Source organism: Ursus americanus, chromosome 11 (assembly GCF_024610735.1).
Source record: "Ursus americanus isolate L20-20 chromosome 11, mUrsAme1.1.p, whole genome shotgun sequence".
In the NCBI taxonomy this organism is placed as follows: domain Eukaryota; kingdom Metazoa; phylum Chordata; class Mammalia; order Carnivora; family Ursidae; genus Ursus; species Ursus americanus.
In genome coordinates, this window is record NC_142137.1 from 13,112,546 (window position 1) to 13,125,078 (window position 12,533).

The following is a 12,533-nucleotide window of genomic DNA, read 5'->3' on the forward strand; positions in this document are numbered from 1 at the left end:
ATAGGCAAAAAATCATGGTAAAGATACAGAAACAGCATGATATAATGGAAAGTGCCCTCAAGAAAGATTAGGAGACATGTCTGAGATTCTGGCTCTCAGACGCACTCACTCACTGACCTTGGACCTGGGACTACTCACATCACCACAGATAAAGTCACTGCACAATCACCACAGATAAAGTCACTGCGGAATCTTTATCCCTTTTAGCCAGCACCAATATTGGCTTTTGCAGTCCCCCTGACTTTCTTCATTCTGTTCTTGCATTCCTTTTGCTGTTTTCTTGAGGTCTGTTTCTTCTCATACAGGTCACATCTTGCAAGTCTATGTTTGGGTTCATTTTTTTTTTTCCATAATCCAAGAAATTCTAAATCATGCCAGCCAGTTGCCTTGTCACCACCAAAATGGGTTCGGAATCCAAATACAAAGATGACATCTGGTATGGTCTTGTACATTTTGGCTAGTTTTCCCCAAATTTCTGTCTTAGGTCCTGTTGCCTTTCCGGTGAAGAACATCAATGACCATTTGTTTCAGCTGAAGTAATTGGTTGGTCATGAACTTCCTGGTCCAGATAATTACGTTGTTGTTCGTGATGGTGGTGAAGCTTCAAGCAGCCACAGAGAAAAAAAGAACTACTATTTGCCAACCAATCATATATTTAAAATCTTGACATAATGAAAGCTTTAACCAAAACCACACTGTAGTTGATGATTTGCACATTTGCCCTTTCTGTTGTACGTTGGGTGTTACTGAGTGCTTTCATCCTATACCCAGTATCTTAGTTTATTTTATGCCACTTTAGAAGTGATTATTTTTTATAGAATTGGATGATGTGATGGCTAACCACAAGAAAACACTAAAAGGTCAAAGGCAGTAAAGTATGTTTTTTTCCAAACAGAAGTAAAAATGACTTTACGCCTCTGTAATGTTTCACTTTCATGCTTTTTATATTGGCTAGGTCAGGAAATACAACTCATTCACATTGATCATTATAGCACATGCCATCAGGATAGACATAGCAGACTGTTAGAAAATAAATCAGCTAGACACCAGTGAACATCAAGAAGTAATACTTTCGAGTTCCCTACAGTCTGTAACCCATGCATTTATGTCAACTTGCAGGGAAATATATAGACAATAAGTCAACATTAATACAACAATATTAGAGAAAAGAACATAAGTATGGTTATTATATAAGAATTTCAGATGTTGACTTTTAAATTAAATCATTTTACTACTTAATAATTGTTTATATACTCTCTTTCTTTTGAGTACGCAATTCTCATCTTTCCTCTTTATATATAAATATTCTTACCTATGGTATTTGCTTGTAATGTTTTAGAGAATATAATACTGAGGACTGTTATCAAAAGATCTTTAATTGGGCTAGCCTGAGTCCTTACATTTTTTCAAATAGCTATTCTTGATTCTTGAGATTTTCTTACATTTAAAGAATATCCTGTGCCCCATTGTTAATGTTATTAATTCAGCTTTCTTTTTTTAACCTTTCTTATGATTCATTATTCTTTGTTCAAATTCAAATATTTAAGAAAAGAATCAGTTATTTAGGAATTAGGTGTTACTTATTAGAATTACCTTTTTTTTTCTCTAGACATCTATACTTGAGATTATCTGCCACTTGTAATTGGTAACATAAATTTCTAAAATATCAACACTCGGCAATAGTCAGGGCTCATTTGATTTTTCACATGGTTTCAAACAACATGTGAAATCATTATTTGACAAAAAACAAGTATTTGTCCATTATAACCTCACAGAATGAATTAGAAAAATTAAGTTCTTAAAAACTGCAATTCCCACACAGATAAATTACTCTCGTTTCTATGTCTCTTTTTAGCTTATGATATCCAGGGGTGTATGATTCTACATAAAATTTTCATGATATTCCCAACGGAACACATCTCTGTTTTCTGTTTTGCCGTATTTGTTGAAAAGCAGAGAGAAAAAGTGATTTTCTTTTCAAGTTTAAAAAAATGTATCTTGAAGAATCTAAATAACGGAAAAGGAAAAATATTCAAATATTACCTAGTTTCTCTTTTTTCCCCCAAAGACATTTAGTTTTCAGTTGGAAAAAGAAAAAATGATTAAGATAAAGAATTAAAAGGCAACAAGTAGATAAGAAATTATTTTACCCAGCCCTTGGAAAGTGTAAATAAATTTATGTCTTCAAATAGTCACTCCTTAGAATACTGAGAGAATTTCTGTTTTTAGAATTCCACTCCCCACTTATACCCCCTGTCCTTCTGATTCATGCTATTTCTTCAAAAGTCAGTCTACATGTTATGTCTTCTGTGAAGCCTTTCCTCTTCTTCCTTTGTGCACTCCCCTGTACTCCATACTTTTATCATCTATAGCACTTAAAACATTGAATTTCTATATTAACAATGTGGGATATTTTTAAAAATCTTTCACTTAAATTTTAAGTTACCTGAGGACAAGGTTTGTGTTTTATTTTTGGGGTTTTTTAATTTTATTTTTTAAAGATTTTATTTTATTTGTTTGACAGAGAGACAGCCAGTGAGAGAGGGAACACAAGTAGGGGGAGTGGGAGAGGAAGAAGCAGGCTCCCAGCAGAGAAGCCTGATGTGGGGCTCGATCCCAGAACGCCACTCCCTGAGCCGAAGGCAGACGCTTAATGACTGCGCTACCCAGGCGCCCCATTTTTTTTTTTAATAATTTATTTTGATTAGAGGTACAGTCTTTTTTTTTGGTGGTGGGGGGTGGAGAGAGCATGCATGTGTCCACCGGGTTGGGGTGGGGAGCAGCAAAAGGGAGAAGGAGAGAGAATCCTAACCAGGCTCCATGCGTAGTGTAGGAGCCCAACCTGGGGCTTGATCCCATGACTCTGAAATCATGACCTGAGAGGAAATCAAGAGTCAGCTGCCTAACCAACTGAACCACCCAGGTGCTCCAAGATTTGTGTTTTATTAATGTTAGTATCATCATTAATAACACATTGGTAAGCTCCTGATGAGAGTTTTTACATGATTTAATCATAAAATCAATTTATAGATCTTTAAGAAATTATTAAATATTAAAGAGGCACTACAATATTTTTATCAATTACTTTCAAACGATGCTCTACTGTAACCTACTAGTAGTCCCTTACAGGACTGGAATGGAATGTAAACAAAAAGAAGAGAGGTCAACTGCTGTCCTCCACTCTTACTATAAAATCCAGGCATCCCCATCCCTTGTCATTTGACAAAGGCAGCTTCACTTTTTTTATTTATATATTAACATTTTGCATAATATCTTATTTTAAGAAATGATTTTTCTACTAGATAAACAAGATCTGAAATTCTAATTTTAGGTGCACTGTCCAATGTGGAACCAATAGCCAAATGTATTTTCTTAAATTTAATTTAATTACAATTAAACAAAATTTTGAATTCAGTTCTTCAGTCATACTAGCTTGGTTTCAAGTGCACAATAGCTGCGGAATCCAAGAAACAAAACTGGGATACATTATTACGAAAGTGCGTGAGATGTTTCTTGACTTGTATTAAAAGACTTGCTCCATACTAATTCTCTAATTCTTTCTAAGTCACATTATAGGATAGAAGACTAACAGGCGTGTTGAAAGTGTGAAGCCTAGAGTGAAAGTTTTCAAGTTAGTAAAGCACTAACCTAAAACTCTAATCAAGTTACTCAACCATCTTAATTAATGTATTTTCTGAAAAATGGGTAATAATAATATTTAGTTTATAAGGATGTTCTGAGGATGAAACAAGACAAAGCATGCATGGATTTAGCATAGTCCCTGATACATTTTAGTAATCAAACTTATATCATTACCCAATTAATGTTAGTCTAAGTTACCACCATTTGGTAGGGTTCTCCAAGCACTTATGATTATGTCTACAGGTATATTGATAGATTAATTTGATGCTTTGCAGCACAACAAATTGGGTTACTTGAAGACAAATAAGCAGCACTGTGGATGAAAATATGAATCATCGAGCTTTACGTCAAAAACCAGGGGTGTATTGTATGGTGACTAACATAATATAATAAAAATATTTTTATAAAAAAATAAATATTTATTTAATTATTCAACGCAAAGTGAGGTCAGTCAGACAGGCCCCAGATGGTCAGGGCCTAGTACTCTCATTACAGGTTCTTGCAGTATCCAATCATTGTTCAGAAAACAGACCCTCAGGGAAATGATACTGGCACAAAAATAGACACACAAATCAATGGAACAGAATAGATAGCCTAGAAATAAACCCACAATATATGGTCAGTTAATGTATAACAAAGGGGGTAAGAATATACAATGGGGACAAGACAGTCTCTTCAATAAATGGTGCTGGGGAAAGGTCAGCTACTTGCATACACCATATACAAAAATAAACTCAAACTGAACTAAAGACCCAAATGTAAGACCTGAAACCATAAAATTCCTAGAAGAAAACATATGTAGCAATCTCTTTGACATCAGCCTTAGCAACATTTTTCTAGATATGTCTCCCTTGGCAAGGGAAACAAAAGCAAAATTAAACTATTGGGACTATACCAAAATAAAAAGCTTTTGCACAGTGAAAGAAACCATTAATCAAGTGAAAAGACAATCTAGTAATGGAAGAAGATATTTGCAAATGATATACCCCTTACCAGTAAGAGGTTAGTATATAAAATATATATAATTCAACACCAAAAGCCCCAAATAATCCAACTGAAAGATGGGCAGAAGACATGGATAGACATTTTTTCAAAGAAGAAATAGAGATGGCCAACAGAAACATCAAAATATGTCCAACATCATTAATCTTCATGGAAGTGCACATAAAAACCTCAAAGATATCACCTTACACCTGTTAGAGTGGCTAGAATAAAAAAGAGAAGAAATAACAGCTGCTGGCAAGAATGTGGAGGAAAAAGGAACCCATGTGTACTCTTAGTGGGAATGTAAATTGGTGCACCCCCTGTCTCCCCAAGAAACTAAAAATAGATATGCCACATGATCCAATAATTCCCCTCCAGGTTATTTACTCCCCCACCAAATGAAAACACTAATTTGAGAAGACATATGCACCCTTTTGCTTACTGCAGCATAATTTATAATAGCCAAGATATGGAAGCAGCCCAAATATCCATCAATAGATGAATGGATAAAGAAGGTGTGAAATATTACTCAGCTATAAAGAAAGGACGAGATCTTGCCATTTGTTACAACATAAATGCATCCATTATGCCAAGTGAAATAAGTCAGACAGAGGAAAAAAAGTACCATATGATTTCATTTCTATGCGGAATTTTAAAAACAAAACAAATGAATAAACAAAAAGCAGAATCAGACCTACAAATACAGAGAGCAAACTGATGGTTGCCAGAAGAGAAGGGGTGGTAGAAAGAGCAAAATGGGTAAAGGAGAGTAGAAGATACCGGTTTCCAGTATGGAAAAATAAGTCACAGGAATAAAAGGTACAGCATAGGCAATATAGTCAATGGTACTGTAATTTCATTGCATGGTGACAGATGGTAGCTATACTTGGAGTGAGCATAGCATAACGTATACAGTTGTTGAATCACTACGCTGTATACCTAAAACTAATGTTAACATTATGTGTCAACTATACCCAAATAAAAAAAAAGAAAGAAAGAAAAAGTAAAAGAGACTCTCAGCGGTCATAAAATCTTAATAGGCATAATCCCGTTTCTTATTATACCCATACTGTATACAACAAAACAAACTATATTGAATATATTTTAAACACAAATAAAATGCATTTGTCATTTCTGATATTAATAGCAGATCTCAGAATTTATTTGTTCCTTTATTCTCTCATTTAGATATGGTTAGAAGAATCTATCTTTACCAGTCTGGTAATGATTCATTAATAATAACTAAATGATGATTGATAATGAGTGCTTAATGTGTTAGCGATTTTAAGTGCCCCTTTACTACCACTTAGTCTCTGGATTTCTTATACAGCAACTTTCCAAACAGACCACCACCTTCCATTTCCACACTGAGATACTACTCACAGGCAGGTAACATGGGGATTTGAGAGTTTGCCCTTCTGTGACCTGCCACCCTTAAACAACTATGTTTCCACTGTGTTTTGCTATTATACAAAATTAAATGTCACTGGATGAGTTATTTCCATAGATCTGCAGAGGTTTTGGCAACAAAGTAATATCTCCTGGTTTCAGTATTTCCTGGAGTAATGTACAAATTTCAACTTTAATGGAATGATTCTCAAATTTAGAACTATTACTTTTATTTTCAGTAGTGGATTTCAATTGTGAAAATCAAATAAGTATCATCTTTTCCCATGTCTCTCTCAGTGACTTCCCTAGCATGTATTTATGAGGATTTCCAATGAGATATATTCTCAAGTCATTTAATTTCTTTAACATGTGCCTTTGAAAGGATCGAGAACAAATAAAAATACGAAATACCTTTAAAAAATTCTAAACTAGCCTCGTTTCCATTTTCCAAGGATTTTATTTAACATAGCAACTACAGACGCAACATCTAGGATTTTAATTCCTCCATGGCCTTTTCGAAGCCTTCTAGGATAGCTCCGCTTAAAATCTAGAAAAATAAATACTGAATTTAGTGAACGGTTTGTAGCTAGTTAAGCAAATATGCTAGACGAGCAACAATTAAGGAATTCAGTAAGTTTTTAGTGTAGTAGTAGATTGTGCTTATAAGGCTTTTCTCCAGACTTCCGGGAGTATATATCACATGAATAGATTTGATATCAGCAAGGTATATTCTGATACCTGATGTCATGGGTCTTTAACCTGCATTGAGTGTTTTTTGAATGAGCACATCAATAGCTTTTTTATTAAATTTATAAGTGCAAAAAAATGGATAAGAGCTAGTGCAAGATGAAATTGTGGTTTAAAGTACTAAAATCTAAGTACTATCTACAGAAATAAAAGTTAGGACATGTGTTCATGTTCATAAAATTAACTGCATAAGTGCAGTAAAAAAATGGCTCTGCTTCTGTAGCTGTTTGCGTAAAAAAATACATCAGGGGTTTCAATAACTATAAAAACACTGTGTTAAACTTTAAAGGAATTTAACCCATTAATAATACTACACTAGGGAAAACAAGAAATATGCTATTATATTCTGCATTAACAAAATGCACTGGGCCCAGTTGTTGAGTTCTTATTTTAGGGGGAGCATCGGAAATATATGAGTGTACTCTAAGGGTATTCTAAGTACGGAAGGAGTAGTGCATGCAAATGATACCATTGAAAGAAGGCTTAATTAAATAAGAAAGTTGAGTCCAGAGAAGAGAAGCCCTACCATGGTCACAATACCTCTTTTATTCACTCGAATGATTGCCTTGGTTGTAACTCTTTGCTTGCTTGTTTGTTTCTCCCACATCATATGGACAAAAGTTAGATAAATGCAACAAAGTTGCAAGGAAGTATATATGCCTAATTATAAGGATATACTTCCTTATACTCAGCACTGGCCAACAATAGGGATAGTATCTCAATTACTCATTCATAAAGATGTCCAAGGTAAGCAGGGATGTGGGAGAAAAGAATCTTCATTGGAAGAAATGTGTCACTAAATGCTAAATGAGGGTACAGACAAACAAGAAGAGAAAATGATGGTACCTCGAGATCACGTATGCCATGTCTAATAATTTAGCAGCCGAGCTAACCCTTTAAACCATAATTAAATTACTAGATAAAATAAGCAAAGACAGCAATGATATCGACTGTCAGATCATGTAAAATACCGTGGGGTAAGATACAAGTACTAGTTCTTGCTGAATGTTAATCAGAGTACTGGTGTTAAGCATTTAATATATATTAGAATTATTTATTAAATATATTAGAATTCACATGACACTTTTTTTGTCTGCTTATTTAAGTGGGCTCTACGTTCAATGTGGTGCTTGAACTCACAACCCCGAGATCAAGAGTCACATGTTCTACTGACTGAGCCAGCTAGGTGTCCCTCCTGTGACAAATTTAAATAGTCAAGGAAAAACCCTCTCAAACCCATTGCGCTTTTTACCTAAAGATGGTCTACTCTGTAAACCATCAGGAAGATTAGCAATTAAAATAATCTCTAAAGACTTTTATGGAATATAAAGCAGGTAAAGCAAGATTATAAAGTCTAAAGTCCAAAATGATTCCCTTCTCTGATGCTTTATGTATCAAATGATTTTAACATAAGGTCTTTCGAAGACTACCCCATTGCAATCTTATTCGGCTCTTCCGTGCTAGGACTTAACACACCTCTAAGTCATCTGTTTTCTCTGATGTGATCAAGCGGTCAATGACAAACTTATGTGTATTATAATGTGTATTAAATTTATGTGTATTATAGCTTCCAACTCCGTTCCTACCAGCTTGCTACTAACTAGCAAGTGCCCTTAACTAGCTGTGCTTCTTTGGCATATAACTTACTCTCCTGTGTTCAGTTTCCTATCCGTAAAACTATAGGGTTAGGTTGGCTGGCTTTTAAGTATAGTATATTTATCCTCTGAAATTATTTGATTCTCTGCCAGCAAAATCTAAACAGAACCTACTTTCTCAGGGGAATTTTGATGACAGATGGCCTCTACCTTTTATCTACTCTGCAACGCCAGAGAGGCTTATACTAGTCTCTCTTCATCCTGTTATGTATAGGAATCATAGCTTTTCATAGGTACTTACCAGAAAGCCTTTAGTCAGGGATTCTTCTGTTTTGCTTTCCAAGAATTCAAGGAATCTGAAATCCACAGACAAAAATGCCCCTTTCATCTCAGTTTTGCTTTTTAGCTTTTGCCGGAACCAAATAAGTAAAACTCAAAGGTTAGCGCAGCAGTCTGGGTCCTGCCCTGGTTTGATGGCAGTTTTGCCTTATCGGAAAGCACCCAGAATGAGTTTCCTGCATGATCGCTTTGCGTTTTCAATTCTCCACCTGCTTCTTAGGACATGTGTAAAATATATTTTGCGTCTGCTATCTCTAGTTTTAGCATTTTCCCATTTCCCATTCTTAAGCTCATAGAATTTTAAAGTAGCCAATCCTTTTCCTTAATGAATATTTTAAAATAATTTGAATATTCAAAATAGAGCAAAATAGTTGAAAGAAAACTTTTTCACATAAAAACAGGAACATGTTTTACAGATTTCACACTTGTTCCTTTTTTACTTGCTCTAGTCTAAAATGACTTTTGGGTACAGACAGAAACCTAGCTACCAGCTGTCCAGATTTCTTTCCCTAAATTGTCTAATTTGAATTGTTGCTTGATGTCATGAGGCTAACTTCTGATAACTTAGTATTCTGCAGCAATAATTTTTAAAATATGTTCTGAAGAGATTAGAAATTAGGGTAACATTGAAAAAGTCTACTATGTGGGCGCCTGGGTGGCACAGCGGTTAAGCGTCTGCCTTCAGCTCAGGGCGTGATCCCGGCGTTATGGGATCGAGCCCCACGTCAGGCTCCTCTGCTATGAGCCTGCTTCTTCCTCTCCCACTCCCCCTGCTTGTGTTCCCTCTCTCGCTGGCTGTCTCTATCTCTGTCGAATAAATAAATAAAATCTTTAAAAAAAAATAAAGAAAAGAAAAAGTCTACTATGTCCTAAGAAGTAGCTTATACATCAGTCTAAGTCCAATCAAAAGACAGAAATCACACAGTAATTTCAACAAAGTAAGTTTAATATAAAGAATATGAAACTATGCTAGGTATGCAGAAAAAGAGTGAACATAACAGGCCTGAGGCTTACCCTTAGGAAGGCCTGCTTGTAAGGTTGGCCTTTGGCATCTGGGAACTTGTATTTTGGAAGGGTTTTCACCATTCCCTGATAACAATGGCTCACTGTGCCTAAACCGTTGATGCAAGCAACATGTTTTATGTCGAACACCTGCTTTCCTTCTGGGAACCTGGAATTTTGGCACATACTAGGCAGATAGTGGCTGACTATGTGACCAGTCTCAAATGAAATCCCTGGCCACTAAGTTTCTAATGAGCTCCCTGGTAGACAATACTTCATATGTGTTGTCACTATTTGATGCTGAAGGAATTAAGTAAGTCGGTGTGACTCAACTTGGTAAAGATTCTTGTAAACTTATGAGTACGTAGTTCCATGTAACTTTTCCCTTGGCTAGATTTTCTGTGTATTTTTTCCTGTAATAAATCATAACCATGAATACAACTATATGCTAATTCCTGTGAATCCTTCTAGTGAATAGTGGAAACTAGGGATGGTCTTGGGAACCCTGATACACTAGGTTACTATAAAAATATAAAGAGAATTCTGAAGAATACCCTAGGACACAGACAGCATCTCAGAAAAGACAAATTTGGAAGAGTGGCCCTGCCCCAAGGCTGGGGTTCTGAGAACTCACTGAAGAAGATACAGTTGCATCCCAATGGGTGGCAGAAAATTTTGCTGGGTTGCCAGAGCTAGATCTAGTCCAGTCACCGACAAGCAAGAAACAGTACCACAGAGATCAGGCAAGACAGGGTTAGTGGGAGAATACATAAAGGGAGTTAGTGGGTCCTATAGAAGGCTTGGAGCTTTCTGCAAGACTGCATTCTGCAAGACTCAAGCTCTGAGGCTCCATTAAGCAAAAGGTGGTGAGTGGGAATGCAGATGGAGTCCAGGCCATGCAGGCTTGAGTTCTGGATCATGCAGTGCCTGCAATCAGGGGGCCATGGCTGCAAGGTCTTTGAGGGGTTGCCTGCTCCAGGCTTGCAGTTGGAGAGAATGTCTCTCCTCCTCACACCACAATGCATGACTGACATTCTATACAGTAGTAGCAAGGAAAAGCAGAAGTAGCACTTTAGAACCAGGAAGATTACCACCACTTCTGCCGCCCCTTCTTCTTCCTGCAATGCCCCTCCAGCTCCCTCTACTGACAAAGTTTAACATGTTCACTGTAAAGGTGATCTTGCTGGAAGAGCCCTGTTCATTATCTTAAATCAGACAGTGAAAGATGAATTTGCATCTGAGAAGCAATATATTGATAACCGGCTAGCACACACAGTGAAAGCATCTAAGAGGCCACTAAACAAACTTCCCTTTTAAGTATTCTAAATTGCCAATTTATGTAAATTAGACAAAATCACATTATTTCTATTCCTTGCAAATAAAGAGAAAATAAATTTATATTTTCTCTTTGGCCCAGGTTTAATATCTCGGTACATACTCTTCTTGAAGTCCTCATTATTTTCCTAAACATAGTATGCCTTTCACTTGTTCATGTATTTTTTAAATGGTAAATAAACTTCAGGATAATAAATATACAAGTAATTTAAATTTTAATATTGTCTGGAAGTCACTAGTCTTTCCTTGTTTCACTGTCTATAGTAAGTTAGTACTCAGTGAATGTACAATAACACAACTAATTTGGGGTAAAAAAATATACTACTTAATTTTTAATCTGTATTCTGCTTGTTTACTATTCACATTTTACTCAATTGAATTTTATTCAATTAGATTTCAGTATTTTTTTCTCCATTTTTTTCTCCCAGGCTACCCTGAATGTTTAAATCAGAAAAAGCGCTATTGATTTTTTTTTTATCATGAAAATGTTTCTGGTCTTATTAGGTTGGTGAACTTACTTCTTAACAGAACTTACATTTCCAACTTAAATTACTTTGTAGTACAACCTAATGTCCCGTGCAATGATGTTATACCTGTATTTGTGTCAAATCTAATTATGAAGGCTTGATTTGCGTAATGTGCAAGAAATTATTTCCACTTTCGCTACCTTGCAAACAGATCAATTTTCTCATTAGCCCTTTCCATCAGTTCTGATTGCTTTAAGCTTATGCTTTTTATATTACTTTATTTCCTAGCCAAATTTGGTCCTCACCTCAAGTAGGGGCAGGTTGACTACATGTCAGGAGATTTATTCGTGTTGACATATTAACTATGTAAATCAGTAATAGTGTGATATTTTTCATTATTTCCTCTCTTAGTAATTATTTATATTGGCCCATCATAGTCTTTCTACACTTTCTAATAGGTTTCTTTTTGCCTTTTTCTTTATGTCAGAATTTAGAGAAGAGCAAATAAGGAGATGAACCTCAAAGTAGGTGACAATCAAAGATGAAGAGGAAGTGGGAGGTATAACTCATTGTAGGAGCAAAGCTTTGGATAAAAGACTCTAAGGGTACTTCTTCGGGCTCTGTGCTCTGACAAAAGGAGTTATGTGGTGGTGCGTAATTTTCCCACAGACGTTTTGTTCTTTGATGTGTTTGATGCACAAATAAAAATGTAGGTTGAAAGTTTGCAGACTGGAGTTTGTGTGTTTACAAAGGGGGCTGTAAAGTGAATATGCTGATGCCTGTGAAGTCAGACTTGCTGTAGATAATGGACACTATTAGGAAGATGTGCTCAGAAAAGAGTTTTCAGAATGCCACATGCTTCTGTGAATGCCAGGTTTTGCTTATTGTCTGCATGTAACAACCATTCACCAAGTGCATGTTCAAAGCATCTGCTAATAAAACGCTCTCTAACAGGAAGGTTGATTCTGTTTCATCAATGGAAAAATTGAAGTAGTATTTACATAATAAAAAACAGGAGTACAAGTTTGGTGAC

General features: G+C 35.8%; 1 pseudogene; it reads right to left on the reverse strand.

Annotated features, from left to right (window-relative positions):
- Positions 1-203: 203 nt before the first annotated feature.
- On the reverse strand, positions 204-537 carry LOC123798589 (small ribosomal subunit protein eS24 pseudogene; annotated as a pseudogene).
- Between the last annotated feature and the right edge of the window lie 11,996 nt (positions 538-12,533).